Source organism: Helicoverpa armigera, chromosome 15 (genome assembly GCF_030705265.1).
Source record: "Helicoverpa armigera isolate CAAS_96S chromosome 15, ASM3070526v1, whole genome shotgun sequence".
Taxonomy (NCBI): Eukaryota; Metazoa; Arthropoda; class Insecta; order Lepidoptera; family Noctuidae; genus Helicoverpa; species Helicoverpa armigera.
In genome coordinates this window covers 2,910,752-2,931,661 of record NC_087134.1, presented here as the reverse complement: position 1 = coordinate 2,931,661, position 20,910 = coordinate 2,910,752, and the positions used below count along the sequence as shown (strand labels likewise).

Sequence of the window (20,910 nt, the reverse complement as noted above, 5' to 3'; positions counted from 1 at the left end):
TGATGGGCACACTAAACAGTCTTGCTTGATTTGTTAGACTAGAGAACTAGAAAATGAGAACAAGTATCTATAAGAGCTTTATCGTCTTTTTATTCACGCAAATGGAAAGGAATTAGCTTCCTAATGGCTCGTTTTACGATTAACTAATGAAGTGAAAGATAGCTCTGAGCGATGAATGTGATTCTGTGGTAAATGATTTCGTGAATGCGAAGTACCTAATGTAATTTGAGAGACATGGCCGACCATTGCATTGAGAACAAATGCACGATTATATTACCCTGCCATTGCTGGAACGAAATATTTCCGTTTGCAAAACGAATGTTGATGAATTCGCTTATGTTAACGGACAATCAGGCTATTAGCAATACTTGTCATGCTTACTTTTATGCTAATTTATTTTTATTATTTCTCATGCGTAATCGTTTCTTTTTTGTTTTCGTAAGCATGTTTTAAGTGGCACACAATGGACTTAGAACGTGAAGGCGGCCGTGGAATCATCCGTCAAGAGCGAGTCGGATTTGTAGTACTTATCAGGGCTTTGTAACAAATATGTATTAAAGCAGCACTCAGAAATTGGAAACAGTTAATTGATTTTGCGAATCAAGCTAGAAGGAAATCTAACACTGTGTAATGTGATAGGAGGCAAAGCGGTATTTAACATAAACATTTTGTAGCGACCTGTGGACCCAAAACGCCAGCTCATGTAATTTTTGAAAAGGTAACAAACAACCCACTGTTGATAATTTAAGGGTTGTGAGATTTCAGTAAAAATACAACATGAGGATAAATTCTTTGATTTAAGCCTTTTTCTCAAAAGAACTTAAGACGTCTAAGGGATTAAGGAAATTGAAAATGTACTTAGGGGTACATCCCTGTAAGAAAAATTTATGTACCCTTACAATTCAAGCTCAGACAGTGTTACCGATTTTAACTGACTTTGGTAACAGATATTAATTAATATTAATAAGAAATTACAATGATACCAGTACAATATTTACCTGCCAAGGATAACTTAACTGTACCTATGTTAAGTAAGAACTTTTTCAAAACTAGAGTGGTTTTCTTAGCAAAATCAAATGGTAAATTGAAAGAGCGGGCGTTTTGAGGACATTTTGATTTCAAGGCGCAAAAGAGCCTGTTACATTTAGAGTATTTTGAAAGGTATATTAGACCACATCACTAACTAATCAATAACAATACATTATTTTCTTTTGGTTACATAGCCCGTTCAACTACAATAAGTACTGTTTTGTTAAAAAATGGCCAAATGTTCGTGTTCAACAAACATTAGTTCATGTACGTCTGTATTCCGTAGGCGTAATAAGTCTCTATAATACCCATTTATTGGCAAAACTAGGCTTCAAACTATAAGTAATTTACTTTAACCACGAACTATTGACTTTAGTAAATAAACTAATATTACTTTTCAATACAACAAGGAAGTCTTACTTAAATGAAAACGTTTTAAACTTAATGTATATTTAAACATCGATTAATTAGAAAGTTAAATGATTAATATTCGGTTTGATCATTTGCACAGTCATACAAGGCGTGTAATGCTGATTGAAATTAATAGCGTCAATAAATCATTTATTAATAACTTAATCTTTAAAACAAGTTTGCACAACGGTGTTATTTCTAATCAGAAACTATACATATTTAGGTATATGGTGTTATCTGTTTCTGTAACTAATAAATAAAATAATCTACAAGACAATGATTGAAAAAGTTCTCGGTCGTCTTGTTAGGATCATTTTACACGTGGCATCGGAGCGGTCACGGTACCTTTCCTTTTCAATAAGCCTTACTAGCCTTTCACGGCGCCATAGACTAAACCATAATGGATCCGACCCTCCTTGATGTCTCAAAATAAACAAAAGGGTCCGATGTTGACGCTCTGGCGACGAAACTTTTTATAAGTGAACTTTTTATGTGCAAGTTTTATTAGCTCCCGGACTTAAAACACCTACTGGAGACTGGAGGCTTATGTCAAATATTTGTATTGTCATGATTTTTTATATGTGGATGACTTAATTTTTATGTTGGACCAACACAATGGGACAAGTTATTATTTAGTCAGATAAAAATAAGATTAAAACAAATAAGTACGTCCTCTAGTGTTTGTTTACAGTCCAGTAAATAATACGGCTCAGAGATCGCTTTGATCCATTGCCCCATTAAAATTCAAAGTCAAATAAGTTATTAATAAATCCACGTCGAAATGAGCCGTCATTACGTCATTGTATGCAGAAAACTCGGTAACAAAATGAGTACATAATTTTAATCAAGAGATTGAGTTGTTGTACAACATGACGTGTATTCTGTGTTGTAACTAATTAAAGTGATAGCCGGCTGCTTTCGTTAATTCTGTTCAACTTTTTAATACCGTATAATCCAATTACGACAAAATACTCAACTTTCAATGAGGATTTCATAGTCGACCGCTGTCTGGCAGGTAAAAACGAAATTAAAAGCAGTAAATTTCTTTGAATTTCGAACCCTCGCAGCTGCAAAGCTGTTTAGCTGTTGATGGTAGATAGTTTGTTGTTAGTTTAGCAGTAAACTTACGGGTTTAGCACATACCTGCACTGCATAAGTGCATGCTTTGCAATATGTTAACATATTCGTATGTATAGGTAACTATGTGGCCCCTAGTGACGTCTCATCTTGTGGACTCGTACACTATAATGTTTGGATGACAACAGTTAGTATTACCTAACTACCCAATTTAAGTACGCATCTAGTTCGAGTTAGTTCCCTGAAACTTTATGTAGGACATGTAATAAAGTGCTTCCTCACTGGAAATGAGCACTTAAACGGCCTCCAACCTTAACCGCTACGAAAATAGGTGACACCCAAGACTTATCTACAATGTTACAAGTTATAAAATATCACGGTTCTATAGATAACAAGCAGGATGTATTGATAAATATCTTCTTACCATGTATGTAGGCATTTAATAACTAATAGCAGTAAAGGAAGACATAAATTATACTTCATTAGCACAATGATCAATGTTGGTAAGTCAAGATCAACATGCCTGCTTGATTTAGAAGCATTTAGATAACTGCAGGCAAATTATACCTATTATGAACTAAGTTATTTACTAAAGCATTCCAAAGGTTAATGAATAATTTGTTAGAATCTACTTTATCTACATAAGTATGCACGAGCTGATACATTATGCAAATAAAAGATACTTATAATACGTTAACACTTAACTAAATACGCTAATTATACATAAATATACTAAGCGCGTTATCACGACTGTTAACTGAACAAATAAAGATGTCATAATAGATATCTCACCGTTCCCAAGTTGATCTAGCGATGACTCTCGATGGCAATCCAAAAGAGACACAATCCATTCAGCACTTTGATGCACTATAGTTACACTAACACTACGCTAGGTACGGCACGATCTCAATGCACTATCACTAGACACGCTGGCATCCCGGTAGCGATCCTTGCACGAGACTGGCGGCGCTCCGTGCTCGACACACCTACGGAGAGACAAAGGAAGCTATCAGCACACACTGCACACCAAAACATGAATTTTGTAGGCACTCGATACACGGCAGTGGTGTGTACAAGCGACGGTATTGTGCGACGACAAACGGACGGGCGTCGTAACCGCACGCTACACGAATACTGACTTGGACGGGCAGCGAGCGACCGCGCGCCCGACTGCTGAGTTCAAATCGTGATGTTCACCGCGCGGCAACAATCATTTCACACTTCACTAAGTGGAAGAGTAAAGTGTAAAATCACACGCAAATACTAACGTGTATTTTCGCCCTTAAAGATGACAACATTTTCCAATTTTAATCATTATAAGACTCGTTATATTTTTTACAGGCGTGTCGGATAAGGGGAATCAAATTGAAGTGCGAGGAACGGCGAACGCGGTCGTAAAGTTTCCTTATAAAGCATGTGATGAACCGGGCGTCACTCGCAGCGCACCGTATTCACAAAACTAAAGTTAGAAAGAGAAATATGAAACCGTGCAATGCAACGTGGCACGAGAGGCGAGGGGCGAAGGGGCGACGTTGGAACACCACTTCCAAAATATTACAAAAACATTTATGCATGAAGGGATAACAAAATACCGGCGCTATTATACCGCTCTGATTTATACATACCTACTGTATTATAATGATGGATCACGTCGGCCACTGACGGCCTTAATGGACAAATTATTGAACACCATGTAATGAGACCGCGTGCTCGCTCATGGACGCGCGGTAGGTGGTGATAAAACATTTTTTCTCGTGTGTGCGTCGAAGAAAACATGTGAGATAATAAAAAGTTATGTTTAAACGTTGGAATCGTAAAGTTTATTTGTGTAATACATTCTTTAAACAAACGGATAATTACAAAGCGTTTTATGGCGAGATACAGCGCTTGTTGGAACAAATAATTTATTTCAACGAATTGCCTCTAAATAATCGAAATTTAGATAGCCACATTGTCGTTATGGTTTTCCTCGAAATCCATTTGTAGAATTAACGAACCAAAATACTAGGTCACATAATGCCTAAAGCTTTTTCATGTTAATTTATGTCAACAAGATCATGAAAGCACAATCAAAAATTCGCATTCAAATTACAGTATCAGTTAAAACAATGAAAATAATATTTAAAATAATGGAATTACAAACCTACAAACATTCAAAATCCATTTAATAACTTGTACAAATTAATTCCGAAGTTTATGAAAAAGGCACCTCCAGTTTAATTTAAAAAGACTACAGTAAGTACAGAATGTTCAAATGTATAAAAGAAAATTACAACGAAGCATATTTTACGACAAAAACAATCTTTAAAGTACAATTCAGCGTAATAAGTCGAAAAAGTCTCTGTAAGACAGAGGGCTCTTTAAAATAAATTATCCTGCCGTAGACGAGTGCTTTTGTGTCGCAATAGAAGTTACTGACAACAAAGAGACCTCTGAAGCGGAAGAAATTTAATCAGAGCATCTGGGACTTAAATTATGAATGGGCTTCGTCTTCTAACTAAACACACGGCAAACTAACAGATTAGATAAAAGTTTTTATGAAAAAGCCCATGAGAACTCAGAAACGGGATTATTTTAATGTAGCTCAGATATCAACATAAACATTTATGCCTCTGATAGAATACAGATTTTAACTGGGTATTGGAGAAGCAAGAAATATTTTCCAATATAACCGAAGTAGTGATGCGGTTCGGATTGTAGAGGCGCAGATATTTCTCATATTCTTTTGTTAGGATCTCTCCAGCCGGCTCTTTGTTGTTTGAGTTATAGGAAGACTTACTGAATAAGAAAAACTGAAGCATTATTCAAAAGTCGCTCTCACAAACTGGAATACTTTGAGATTCTTAACTACGGAACTTTGAACTGGTATAAAATGAGATAGATGGAGATTGTGACCACTTTATACATTCGCAAATAAGATTCGAATTTGCTTTAAATTATAATGTAACAACAACTAAAAATATTTCATTCATCAAAACTAAAATGTTGTAGATAAAGAAGTATTAACATGCAGTTTAAGTACCAGGCTCAATGATTTCTCAGAAATATTACTTCTAGGAAATCAATGACTCATATCTTTTTTAATAATAATAATAATAAGCCCCGCAGGGCATCTGAGGCGGATGACGGGGAGTAGCGACCCCGCGGGGCTATATATCCGAGTGCTCCAGGGAGAGTATACTGTCCCCCATCTCCGGCCTGCCGGAGTGAAGCATGACGGGGGATAGGTCTCCCGCCTCTTGGCTTGCCTTCATCGGCCGGTCAGAGTGGAGTCGCTAGAGCAAGGTTCGTCCTGCTCGGAGGGTAGGTGCCTCGTGGTAAGTGGCGAGTGGGCCGGTGATGCTGGACCCACAGGGAGCGCGTGATCTGCGTTTAAAGTCCGCCGAGGTATCCTCACCCTTCTCAGCCGCTCATGTACCTGTTGCCCCCTTGTTGCGATTTAGCGACTGATTTCCGGGGGCCCAGTAAGTGAGTTGGCGAGTCTCCACCTGCCATTTTTACGTGTATTTATTACATTGTTATCGGCAGGTGCCATAGTTCCCGTAGTTTCCCCATTCCTAGTCCACTAGCATCCCATCACAATAGCCCAAGTAGTTTTCATCCATAGTTAGCAATAGTTTAGCACAGAACCGGGGATTGTCCTTGGGTACATTTCTATAGTGTATACAGGGATAATCGTCGGTTTTGTGTCACCATTTCATTAAAGTTGTCTCAAAAGGGCTTCAGCGTGTTGGCTTCGGCCCCACGTTCGCCTCCCAAAAATCCGGGACTCTATAGTCCCGAGGTCTGGTAGAGACATACAAGATAATAATAATAAAGTTTTTATTTATCCACAGTTACATAGTTTGCCTTAAAATTAACTTAGGTACATTGATTTGGTGTAACTATATGTAGTAGCAGACATTGGTTTTTTGGATCGGCGGTCCCCAAACTAGGCTAGGCCTGTATCTTGGGAGCCCGAGTTGCGGTTACAATGAGTACTTTTGTCGAATTATAGGTCGTTGTTTATGTGGACAAAGATAGAATATAAAAATTTAAACAAGACGTAAAAGAAAACTAAGAAAGTTATAACTAATTGGAGCATCTTCTAAAAAAATAATCTGATAAACAATATTTAGCGGACATAGTCATTGTCTACAAAATTGCTGACTACTCGTTATCTAAAGAATGTTGTTAAAAAGAGCGAGTTCCCAAGCAAGCGGGCGATTCAATAGCCGAAACGTCTATTGACATTGTAATCTTAACCCGGCGAGACAGGGAGCGTTGGGAACGACACGCCAGCTGGCTTTCCGAGAACCAACCTTATAGCCGACGGGCGAAGCCGAGCTTTCACAGCCCCACCGACAACAATACACACACAATACAACGTAAGAGATACCGGAAACTATAATCGATATGGGCTTACTTTTAAACGCGAGATTGTCACATCCTTTGCTTCACTTGTAAACCTATCCACACAGTACTAACACGATCGTTATTATCAACTTCTATTTGAGTACCTCCACTCTGATTGGTTACGGGTTCAGCTTGAATTGTGCGATTCGATTTCAATTCACGATTTATAATACTTTACGCATTATTGTTACATCGGGTATTATGTTTGGCGCGAGTGTTTCGTGCAATTTATTCATTTGTGCGATTGTTGAAATCTATTTTGGTTTTTATTTGTTCATGTTTACGTATGAGTCGAACATTGTTAATCAGTGGAGCGACAGCAATTTGTAGCCGATAACCACAACTGCAACGCGACACCCGTACACTCGGCCAGACCACTCACTCCAAAGTGATTGATGGCGCGGTGTCAATTTCATGTTATCGCTGGCACCCCGAACCCGCGCCCGCCTCGATGAGATTGTTGCATAAATTTACACGGGAGATAACACTACGGGCCTTAGTTAATAACTTGTACAAACATTGCACCGCCCGCGCCGAGCTGCGGGAATCACTCACTGTTTCTTCTCCATTCTTTTGTTCTTTGTGTAATGTAAAATGTTGAAACTTCTGTGAATTAGATATCTTTACATCCATTTATTACAGCTGTACATCGTTCTGGCATGTTTATGCCACTTAGCTAATATTTATATAGGTACTTTTTAATCTTTTTACACGATTCATATAAGCCATTAGCATCGATGAATCGATATTCATATTCGATAAGATCGGTACTGAGATAAGTGGCTACAAGAAATAATCCGAGCGCGTGGGATAATCGATTCAATGAACAAAAGCAACAACTCTGATTAGCATCGTGTTTGTGTCTTTATTTTATATTTATAACATCGCGCATTTTGCCTATTATGGTTACCAATTAAGTGCCTTTACGATGTTTAAAATTATATTACACATTTGCTTCAATCGAACCAAAATTGGCAACTTTATATACAACAGGAGCCCTGTGTGCTGTTATTACATAGGCGTTATAGTTTTTAAATAATCGTACTGTATCAATTCCTTCAGATAAACCATTCCTGATATTTGATTCACTACGTACCTACATTCTGTAACTAGCTTGTTTGAAATAACATCATGTGATTGTTTCTTAACCTTCAATTCTTTCCTAATAATCTGTGATACCGTGCATCGTGCAATGAATCTCAGTACAAGACAAGGCAAATAGCAAACACATATTTGGCCTAGAATCTGAAGACGGAGCCCTCGAGTGGCACAATGTTTTCCCCAGTCTCGGCGCAAAACAAATACTAAAACTAAGTAAAAGCTTGGCTGGCTTTAACGTATGGCCTTTGAGCTCCTCGTGTAGAACTTAATCAATATAATCGCTTTCACAATGTTTATTCTCTTTGTTATACAACAACGATATTATATTTCAATTTAGTGTTTGCTCGCTGGCATTTGTATAGCTATTTTATTTATTGGTAAAATTATTGCTTCACATTTTATTGTATTGAAGTTTATAAAAATAATAATCAAGACTGTATAATTGAAAAGATGTTGTCTGGTGATGCTGTCTGTTTCAATGCCTTTTATTGGTTTTGATCTGCAGGGATAAAATAAAATAAACCAATAATTATATTTCTACGGTGGTAGTAAGTAGAACCCGGTGAGCCCTCGCACTGGATTGAATAGCTCCATAAAAACAGCCTGGTGGACACATCAGTATAAAAATAATTATAACTTACAAAATGTCATCTGCGCTGTGTTAATGCTACCCTGGTACCGCTAAAGTGTTCGTGAGTACGCGCGTGCACATTGCATGTAAGTCGCTCGTTATTTCATTTATTACCGCGTAAAAAATAACGATGTTTCGTACACACATAAACATTCCCCTCTTTTGATTATTTGAAATGACTACGTATATACGTAGCAACCTACACGACTGTTACTCACGTTCATAATCATTTACGCCCCGCCTCGACAAAATCCAGTGGAATTATTTCATGAAAATAACGCTTAAGTTCTCTTTATTTTGGGGACGTTTGTGCATTTACTTTTTAAATTCGAGTATACGTGCTTTATTAACTATGCATTTATAAATAATTACGTAAAAATTATTTATGTACGTCGTTAATTTCTTTATCTAGTCGCAATCAGCACAATAATACTAGGTGTTGGCCTTAATGATGCCAGTTAACTTATAACTGTCGTAATAATGTCAACAACGTCCGCTCATGTTAATTTGTTTGAAAAATAAACAATTTACAACAAATATGACAGCGAAGACGTAAAAGCTCCCACGCTATTCCGTCCGGAGCCGTCGTAAAACGTATTACCTATATCTGAATTCTGTATTCATGTTAGATTACAATATTTCCGACGCGGCGCTATATCGTATAAGTCAACTCATAACATCAATGCGGGGGACTCGATAAAAATCCCTCACCGGTCCCTATTCCCCCTACTCACTCCTTCAAGTTGTTCGCGGTCGTTCGCTCTCATATTCGCGAACACTTTTGATCTTTCTTTTGATATAATATAAATATTTTTTGCCTCAGAGGCTGAATCCATTTTGAGTGAAATGAAATACGAGAGCGAGTTAGAAGCCCCTTTATCCAAGACGGTCGGTGGTCCCCGCTCGGCAACCGAACTTGAATAATCACGAATTCGCCTCAACTTAATCTCACTTTATTTATGTGAGTGGCTCTTTAGTTTTTATGGCACGTATTCATAGCGAATGGTTATCCAACGCGTGGGAAAATTTTACTTAAATGTGTATTTTCGCACATAAAACATGGGATCTTTTTATTACTAGTGGGTCTATTAAATATTTAATGTGTAAATAAAACAAAGGCCCCACAAAAGCAAAACAAATTACGATTCGACAATGGAATTGAGAATCATGGATTCACAAGACGAGCACTACACCTACTACCTATACTACGAGACACCTACTAGTATTATTTCTTTTGGCCAGTCCACAAATGAGACGTCTTTGTTTCTTGTTATTTTAAAAGAGTCAAGTTTCCAATACATTCCCAGTCTAAATATTGGGATAGAAAGCGATCGTTTGACGGCAATACGTACGCTGCGAGTGCACCCACGCGCGTCAAGTGAGCCACAAACGACATTATTAAGCCAAATCGTTCTCTTTAGTTTTATGCCCGCCTTGTACCCGGCTAATAGATGCGACAGCGGCACACAGATAACACACATAAATATTGTCTATCTCGACACAGATAAAATAAAATAAGAAACGAGCTCGCATGTTTGTTTGATATACTGTAACCTTGTTTCTTTTTCTATTTCAATAAGATTAGATATGTAGCTTTATAAAGGGATAACTTTTATCTGAGATTGCATGTTTTACAGTCAGCATTTCATAAAAGGATTATATGATATGACATATCATTACTGTGTACATCATATAAACAGATTTATCATTATTTACTTCACCTAGCTGACCTTTCCGTGTTTATTCATTGATCGCTCGACCAGACCAATGTATTGAAAGCAAATACAGCTGTAGAGTAGGGGTCCGGATTTCCAAACCATCAGATTACCAAGACGGACAAAACTTTAGGGGTTTTTGTTAGTATCTTCCCCTATGGCAGGGGATTGGATTCGGGTAATAGCAATAGGTTCGCACCTCATCGCAAGGGATGGGTCGGACCGGCCTAATGCCGTCGTTGCTCCAAATATGGGTAATACAATGATTTCTCTACTTGACGGTTCTCGGATAATAGCCGATTCGATCCGGTAATCTATGACCTGATACTGAATTCGATCAAGGTTTAAATGATGAGCAATGAACAAAAAGATACATTTCTCATTTTTATCCATTAATTTCCGATACTTTATTATGTACCCTTTGTGAGATAATGAAGTTCCTACATTCTCAGTTGCACCGCAACTATAAACTTCAAAGAAAACTTCGTGGAACATCAGTTCTTCCGTAACACTTAGCCATGAGAAAGGTAAAAGTTACAAGTAATTAACCGAGAGAAGTTGTTCATTGTAAGTCCATCAGCAACGAACCACAATAAGAGGGCTATAATTCTAGCTGGTTCCATCACAGCACGTTCCTCGCCGAACAAAAGCAATTTGTGTCCGCACGAAGTGGCTTTGTACACGTGCGTAGCGTCGTAGGTGTTTATTAGCGCCCTCTGGCTATGTTAATATGTACGTGTACTTGGGTATCGTGCACACGGCCGGGCTGGGCGGCTGCCGGCTCACCCCGCGACCCGCTGAGGTCACTCGATATCGTTTCACTGATCACGAATTCCCGCCGACACGTGCTCCCACGACCGAACTGCTCTATCACAATTACCATTTTATGACCTAATTATTGACTTCTCCACAACTTTCTAATCTGTTTCACTTTTAAAGCATCCGCAAGATTCGTTTTACATTACTATGCCAAGACTCACTAAGTATGCATTGTTAATTTAACAAGTTGGAATAATATGAGGTGCCGCCTCGCAAGTCTAGCTAGCTAAGATACCGAAACCATATTTCGATTAAGGCAGTTATGAATACTTGGCTAGTTGGAAACAAAGTAACATTGGCGGAAATCCAACGTCATTTACAATTCTGATTTAGTGTACTGCATGATTCGAACAATTTAAAACGTTATTCGGAGTTTTGCGGTAAGCGAACGAATCTCTATTTTATTTAACAACAGAAGTAAATAAATGGTGGTTTGTTTGACAACGGTACAAGGTAATAAATGAAACAGAAGTGAATCACCTCGTGCCGTGTAAAAACGTTTTCTTTAGAATGTTTGTGGAAGTGTCTGTAACATAACTGGCGACGGTCCAAGAACACGCTCATCACAATCACGCAACACGCCGACATCATTTAACGACAAATTTACTGTGTCACAGAAAGTACCCATCGTGATAGCTATTCACTATTCTAAATGAGCCAACGCATGATGTCGTATTTTATCATAAAATAGTTGTCGTTCCGCTCCTATTCACATTTGTTAAACAAAAGTGCGTGCAAGTCTCGCATACCGCCACGATTACTGACAACTTTTACGATTTACGAAATATCGCCAATAAAATAAACCGTCGAAGAGCTACGTCGGTTTTGATAAATATCCTTTCAACGCTTTTCCATTATTCGGGGAGAGACAAATGTCCCGTTCGGTTTACTCGAGTCGGCATCACGGCATTCCCTCATTAAAATGTACCCGAGCGACTGTGGTCCCCTCGGTCGCGAGCGATTCGATACGATAATCGATTTTATTGCCGATCGCTATAAAATCTCTCAATGTATTTGTTTTAGTTCTGTCACACATTCCACGTCGCGAATCAATCACTGTACTATTTAAATAGTGAGTTATTCATTACTGGCGGTAAAGTGAATAACAGCTCTAATTTGCTGGCAATACGAGCGAGAACTTTAGAATCAATGTCCGATTGTTGTGTAAAGCGGAACCAATCGACGTCGAGCGTATTGCTGCCATTCGATTGAAATAGAATTTTGTTTATGTTCAGAAGGTTGTTGATCCTTTTTTCCTGAACTTATACAATTATTACTTACTTCGTTCGTTCCATTACATTTTTTATACGCACTCGTAGGAAGGAATAAAGATTGGGCAATTATTGGCAATTGACACCTTTTGTCAGTCACGATTCTGTCGTGATTCGCCGAGATTCTATCTGCCAAAATTACTGTGATTAGTTATCGCAATTCGTAACTACGGATTTATTTGTGAGATTAGAGCCCAGCGAGCGAACCTAACACGTCCAATAAGATTAAGTGCCGATGTGGTTTCATCAAACCTAAGGCCTTAATGAATCACAGTGCCACAAGTACAAAGGGTGTTCAAGTTAACGAAATATACCTTCGTAATACGTATGTATGGCATATCGTTCGATCAAATTGTGCTAAATCGCCCGCCAACGTCGTAACGTGTAGGTACCAATTTGCAAACAAGCTATTATAGGGGGCCGCAGTCAAAAGCGCGCCAATAGAATTAAAATACTATTACGGCAATACAAAGTTGATTCAGTGGAGGCGAGCGTGCGGCGCGCGGCCGCCACTCGCTCGCTCCGCTCCGCTCACCGCTCGCTTGCTCGTGCTCCTGTAATTTGATTTGGAGTGGAGAGGAGAGGTGCGGGGCGCCGCGATCGATACTGCGCGGGAGGGGGACGAGGGGTTGGCAGGGGGGACAACCACCAGGCGCGTGTTGTTATGGAAACCGTAGCTACCCTCGCGCCTCCAGATTTCGTCGGTTGTACCGGTAAATTAAACAAAGGAGATCACCTATATTATTTTCAGGTACACTTCACTACTTTATTCTAATAGAACAGATTAAAGATTTATGTTTAAAATATCATCATGTCATATTATGCGTGTAATATGGCTTATCTCGACATGATGTGGATATTAGTGGTTACTTGCGTTACAACCGACTTCTAAGGCATCGTCGTAAAAATGGTAATGGGTGCGTAAAGTATTCAATTTTAATGTCTGAGCAGCTCCTAATAAGAACAAGTTACTGACTAGCGTACATAATTTAAATAGTGGAGTTATACGTGAACATAACGTAACGCGTCTTTGTTACGTAAGTACAAATAAATAAGCATTAGTGACATATGTACGGTTACTTTGTAAACACAATAAAGCAGTATTTTGTGAAACAAACAGTTATTTTGTGCGAAGTGTAAAAGATGTTTAGAACTGCTTACGTAAGAGCCACGGTTTTCGGCAGGCTATTATTTCCAATCTACAACAAAAATTCCCACACTAGGCTTGATATAAATACGTGGTTCTTGTGAAAGGTTTGTATGTTAAAGCAGTCCAGTGTGTAATTATTACGTATGCAGATATATCGCCTCAAGTCAAGTAATTCTAAATATTAGCCAGTCAGCAATTGAAAGAGTCTGATTGCTCAGTCTGACGTTCAAATAAAGGCTATAATAATGCACTAACATTAGTTTATCGGTCAGTAAACAGCACGGTTTGTCATCTGACATCACTCCCCCCACGGTTCTATAGATAGACACAACTACTCTAATTGGTTCGCAAACCGTTTACAAGTAGAAAGCCCATTCACAAGGCAAGTTAATCTGACTTATAAATAGTACGAGTGAAATAAAATTATACGTTACAACGAACTTTACGTGGGTTACTTAGAACTGTTATTTTGTTCGAAGATATGAAACACGTAAAACTTAACAAGCACCTAGTCGCTAAGTAATATTGTGAGCAGACTTTTTTATCTTCATTACAAAGTATTTTACACATCGACTTGTAGTAAAACATGAATCAATAAATAACTTTTGAATACATTTGAAGTTGATTCTGCTATTGGGGAATATGGTAGTAAAGTAATTACGAGGTACAAAACGGGATGCATATGTTTTGTTTTACAAAGTACTTAATATCTAAGATTATAGTCAATCGTATCTCTAATCGTGTCACGGAAAATCCCATTGGTGTTATTATATTTATTACCTAATACAAAAAATGTGTCGTATGGGCGTTTTCTTTAAACACCGTGTCAAATGTCTGTTTCAGTTTTTTGTGTTTATTATTTAGTTAATTTTAATTTCTAGTACTTACTAACAATTAATTTAATGAGCTGTTTTAAAATGCGGGTGATATAATTTATACATAAAACTACCCTAGGCTTACGATACAATTCAATAGGCCCATTTAGATCGCCTAGACCAGGAGATAAGCAGACATGAAAGGGCGGGCGATGATGCTAATACAGTGCACTTAACCTGGCCCGCGGCACCTTGCGGCCGCGTCCAGCTAAACTGGTTTCAACGTCGACCTTCGTGTCGTCTCGCTCTGCGCGCCTATGCTGCCCTGGTACCGCCGATCGTTGTGCTTGATTGATTTTGATTCGATTTTATTACAATTCGATCGGAAACTTATCGCCAGACAGGTTTAATAATTTAGACAGATTGATTGAATAGTTTTGTGTTGAATAAGTTTTATGTTTTTTCTGTGTGAACAAAAAAGTTTGGGATATATTATAATTTTGGTTTAATCCTCTTATCTTCTATTGACTAGTAATATGATAATTTAACAATCATATACCTAAAAGGTTACCTACCTATCTAACCTAAAAGGTTCACTCGATGAGTTTAGTTTGCAAGCGTAAAACGGTCCGTTGAGAGTTAAATTGAACTGAAATGACAATCAATTTGTATTCACGATAAGCGAGCGCGTTATCGCGGCAATCTCTGGACAAGCCCTCGAGTTTGTTGCCTGTATTTAAGTGCATACTTACCTACTTTAAAATAACGTTTAACAAGTACCTAACTATCTAGGTTTGACTGTGGCTCCTGCAAAACCTACACTCATTTAAATATTGACCTATTGCCACTAAACTAAATGAGATAAGCACATCTAGTAAAAAGCAGACTTCTACTACACTAACTTCTTTTTGTATAAAATTCTTGACCCAGCTTACAGTTCATTATGTCTCCCGAGGAGTCGAAATATTTTCACCGTAATTGTACATTTGTAATTTACCGAAGTCGGTACTCATAATACGACTCGACGATTAAATTCATCCACGCCCGTGGTCATTAAGCTTTCGAACATGGAAATGGCATGGCAATTCATGGCATGCTAATGAAAGAGGCGTCTCTCTCAAAATGGCGGGGTTATCCGTAAATCGCGACAGTGTAATCGCGTGAAGACTATAATTGGCCTTAATCAAGCGAGATGGCGTGCACCACAGCCAGCTCTGATGGTAGTGGTATGTTCAACCAATCGTATCGGTAACAATATGTACGCAATTAAGTAATTGTATTCTGATATTCAATTACAATGCCTTATGTCAAAACAATAATACGTGTTCGTGTTGTTACGAGTTCAATAAAAACCATAACTTAAACATTAGAAAACAACAAACAAACATTAATAAATCACAGCGTCGCTGTTTCCGCGAAAGTTTTAACCGTCAACAAAGATGACAAATCTCTGAATACTTAATGTGTTTTGTGTAAAAGAATAAAGTGCCACGGTTGCGGAACTTTATGAAAATGTAAGAATACTAGGAATTCGCGTGAAGCCGGGGTAATTGCTCGTTACGTCATACGGCGCGCGGTAATGTCGCTAAGAAATTTCTCTGGGGAAATGGGAAAACAAATGAGAGAGCTCTTATCTACGCATTACCGCCGCGTTCAGTGATTTACGATCCGGCTACCTACTCCACACATGCGAGTCTCACTCCGGCTTACATTATAGGTACCGGTTTTACCGAGCGAAAAGACATAACCTGGTTGAGAAACAGACGTGAATTGAGTGTTAAACATGCCAGTTGAGACGTTGCATAAATGGTTAAACATAAACAAGATTGTCCGTTGATCGGCTGTCATACAAAATGGCGCGCAATCATGATTATAGTAATGCTGAGTGCTTGCCAATTTTATTATCTTTTGAATTTCAAAAACCTTTCAATGCCTTCGAAATGAATTTGCCGTAAATTAGTAAGCAAATCGGAATGTCAACTACGGTTATTGAGAACTAGTGTACAGCAATAGAGACGTGTTCATACTGTTCATTCGTATCTACTACGTCAGCACATACAATGACTTTGTCAATGACATTCGTATGACCAGGAGCGGTGTTTCCGGGAAGATCCATTATAGTTTCCGCAGGTAGCTTCACCCGAAATCAAAGCCTCGTGTGTGGGTCTCACTTAGTCACGAGCTAGCGATGCGACGTACCAACATTATCGCATATTTACTAAAAGGTGTCACGATTAAAATAAGGAAATCTTTATCGTTCCTTAGTTGATATCATCTAACATCATTATACTGTACAATTTACAAGTAAGAGCAGCGATTAAAATGCCGCAACATTATAATGATCAATTTTAACGTAAGCCTTCCTGTGATTATATCGCTTTAATAATAAAACTAATCACCTAATAAAGTTGCTGCCACAGACGTCTCATTGAAAATTTGAAATTAGCCGTGGGCTGTGATCAAATGGAGCCCCATTACATTAGCATAGCGTTTAGTTTGAGAACATGTCTTACAGGCGAGCTGCGAGTGCGGTGTGCGCGCCGCGGGCGGACGGCAAATTGCCAGTGGGCGGCGGCGCGCCGTGATCCCGCGACCCCGCCGATAAATATTCTATCTATCGTGTAAGATCGTGTACTTTCCACTAACAAAAAGAATACCACCCATTTGAAAACATCTATTATTATTTTGATAGTCGTTATCTCACAAACGTGACTATTTTATTCAAAGAAATATAAAAAAGCTCAAGTATTGGAAGAAGTCTTTGAATTCAAATTAAAATTAATCCACCCGGAAAACAGAAGGATATGAAAAATCCAACAAAAGGGACAAAGGAAAAAATACGAAAACGAACGGACGAGAGATGAAAGTACAAAAAGAAATAAGACGTGGAGCGTTCTCGTTCGGCGGCCCCGGTTTGTGTTGTGCAGCGTGTACCAGGCGTGCATACCACGGCTGGAGTGTTCAATTAAACCGCGCTCAGATCTAATCAAGTGTGATTTTAATAGAGTGTTGCTCTGATCGAGCAGGCAGCAGCCCCGCCACGATTGACTAGAGAATAGATAACGGTTTAGTTAACAATTTATTAAATTAATACCTACACGGTCCGGAGTCCGAATCCGATATCATTATCGAATCTCGTCGATGACCGTTACAACTGATAAACGATGATGATAATATTAGTTTTAATAGCGCCAAAGAAATAAAGATTGCGCAGTTAGCTATAATTTTGTTAGATAGGAGTGTTAAACAAGCGAACAATAATAAAGGCATGTTGGAATAGCTAGCGGGCTATCGCAATTCTATTCCTGAACAACATTCGTGCCACAAAGAGCAAGGCAATAAGTACGGTGTACAATAACCGATGCCATGAAAGGAACAACGTAGTTCGTGCACAAAGCGAGCAGTGTTTCGCGGACCGCCCGCAGCGGCTCCCGCGGCGCTGCAAACGTCCAAAAAACTTACAAATTGGACGCGAAGAGCATGCCACGAGCACCACTAACGAGCGACAATGTTTTAAACATTTGCCCAAGAGAACTTACCACTTGCCTCGTCTTGAATAGCTCATTGTTCCAAATCATTTGTTACAACGCGTGGAAATGAGACTGCAGTTTTACACTTTATTCTATAGCTTTGCTTAACACTTGCTGCGTGGAAAATCGATTTTCTTTTATTTTTATGTCGGTTCCCCTACGTATATCCACCGAGTAAATATTGTTTGTTGGCAATATTTGTATTTTTTGGGTATCTCTTACTGATATCTGATTGTATTGCTTACAAACATAACGTCGACATTTTTTCTTTTACACAACTCTCTACCTACAGAAAAGAGTGAAGTCAAGCAATGTTTTCAGAGTTTATCTATAAATGTACAAAGAGAAAAGATTAGTAAGGCACGTTTCGTTAGCCAACTGTACGCTGTTGCCCTTACTAGAGTCGGCAAACACAGATAGTGGTATTATGGTCATAATAAATCCGGTTTTCTATTAGCATTACCGAGCACGCGCGCGACTTCGTAAAACACGCTTTTGAGAAGCAATTTGTCATTAGTTTTGTTTGATCGTAAACGATACTGAAATGTTGAACCGAGTTTAGTTAACAGCATAAAGTAACTGTGTTAAACTAACTAATTGATAAGTTTCTCTATTGTAATTGTTTTTTATTGGAACTTTATGTTTATTTGTTTATAGTGTCGTAGATTAAGATATTAAAATTGATATAAACGGCCGGTTTATCGAGTTATTGATAATGATAAGTTAAGTGCTTTGAAGCCTGTTTAATGTAAAAGGAAATGAGAAAACTGTAGTTGAGTATGCAAGGCACGTATGGCAAGCCGCATGTCCGGTCAGTCTGTCGTCAGCGGCGCACCCTCGTAAGTCTTAACCCCATCGAGTGGGGTGGAAACACGTAAATGTCTTTGTTTACATAAATCTGTTTTGTTACATCTTTCAAGAAGGTAGGTGCTGGATGTTTACTTATCATTCTTAAGTGCTATTGAGCTCGACAACGTAGTTTAGGGCCCTCGAGGCACTTCAATGTCCCTTTGTGAATCGACGCTTTAATGTTTTATAGATTTTCTGTTGAGCCTTATTACCTTACAAGTTTTGGATAAGGTCTAGTTTCGCTCAGACTCTAGTTTACTAAGCGTGTTCTTATTTTATTAAATCGTATGAAATTCATTCTAAGAAATAGGTATAATGTTCACCGTATTGTTTGCATATTATGTGGTCAATAGAAAGACCATGATAGGCATAGGTAGAAGCTTTACATGAATACGCCCGCATGTCCCTTGACGTATAATTCCAAAGCATTTGTGATTGTCTACTGTCGAAGCTCGCCTTATCGGTGCGGTCGGCGGCCAGCGGGTCTAAATGGTAAAGCAAACAGTCGGATGGTTGTTGACACGGCGCGATTCGACCGCTTTATAAATATTTCGAAGGCGGCGAGCAGCGGCCTGCCATTATCCCATTAGGGAAGGGCATTACTCACTCAGAATGTACTTTAGGTAGTGTTCACATCGCCGAGCGGTAATGCAACGGGTCTGATGCAGTTGGCTGCCTCCACGTTAATGATAACGAAGGTTATGTTCACTAATCGTTAGTCAGAGGTCTAATTACAGGATAGGGTTTACAGATCAATGGTTTGAACAAGCAAAGGACAACTTAAACGGATAGTTTTTTTATAACCAGCCCCGTGGTGTTAAATATTAAAATTACTATTAATTTAAGTACCTACCTACATTTATAAACTGATTTGATCGGAGCCCTATTCGAGATTGATTGATTGCAGTGGGTGTTGGTATTTATGACGCTTATGCCCGTCTAATCAAACACTTAAAATATTCTAATCTAGGTAGTCGGATTGGAATATTTGAAGTGGTAAACCTATTTACATTGAGTGGGCAAAAAATATACGTAAAACTAGATATTTGGACGACTCAAAAGCTTTAATGGTATTCTTATAAAAAATGAATGTTTTAACAATAATTATTATAGAGAGCATAAACTGATAACACGATACAACTCTGCCTTATAACCACGAGTTTGGGCTTACTTAAAGCTTTAAGCACGTGCTCTTTATCTTACAGAAATCTCACTAGTAGCACTATGTTACCAGTTTTATGTTTTTGAACTATGATTTCTAACCGTTGTAAAATGTTTAAGCATCCAAATAACTAATGTTATAAAGAAAGTTCGATACTAACTTATTGAACTATATTCCAGTGGTTAGTTTACTGGTTTAGCTAGTCTGTGGCTCGGTGTTGGCCGTGTCGCCGCATCCTCGCACCGGCCGTGTCTACGTTAACTTACATGGCCAGGCCGAGGCACTGCCAGAACGTACCGAAAACACTGAATATCACTCACCTATCACTGCACCGGCCTCCTCCACGCCACAATAACAATCCACCGCTTTGTCTTTCAATATACGATCGATACGCACCGACCCTCAACACCGTAAAAGCAAAGTAAATTACTTTTAATCACCATTCAGCACATAAACGAACACGGCCGACCCGTTTCACAATAGTATTTGCTTCGGGTTTCACACAAACACGTACAGTACACAACACTGCTAACGGCAGATCCAGTGACCGATGTGGTTCAATCCATTGGCTATGTTATAAAATATAAACAAATAACACTGGTGATTTCACAGTAGAAACAAAATTGTCGTAAGAGCGTAACGCACGTCAGCGCCGCCAAGAGTCGGCGGACGACCGCGGAACTTGCTCCGGCCGAGCAAAGCTACGTGTCCCCCCTGACAGCGAGGTGTGCGAGCGAGAGGGACACACAGCGGGGACGCCTGCGAGTGCGAGAGGGAGGGTGCAGTTTATGAGGCGGGCGGCATAAAAATGTGAGAAGGGCGCGTACATACGAACTGAGTACGATAGTAGGTTCGGCGTCGCCACAGACTACTGCTATCTTGGATTGATCCACCGGCTGAATAGATAATGATTGTTGTATGTAGCGTTTGAGGCGGCAGCACAGCCGCCCATTCA

The 20,910-nt window shown here is 38.9% G+C and overlaps 1 protein-coding gene across 7 annotated transcripts in view; it reads right to left on the bottom strand.

Annotated features, from left to right (window-relative positions):
- Positions 1–20,652, bottom strand: part of LOC110371241 (zinc finger protein 608) — an 88,328-nt gene extending 67,676 nt beyond the window's left edge. For 3 of the 7 annotated variants that reach the window (XM_049845041.2, XM_049845036.2, XM_049845040.2), the window contains exons 1-2: positions 20,276–20,652; positions 3,310–3,503 (exon numbers count right to left, since the gene is read on the bottom strand). The gene's annotated coding sequence lies outside the window, so the exon portion shown is untranslated. Of the gene's footprint in view, positions 1–3,309; positions 3,504–3,785; positions 3,991–6,922; positions 7,279–20,275 lie in introns of those variants that run through there. The other 4 variants (XM_049845042.2, XM_049845038.2, XM_049845037.2 and 1 more) reach the window with 4 other exon arrangements.
- Positions 20,653–20,910: the final 258 nt, after the last annotated feature.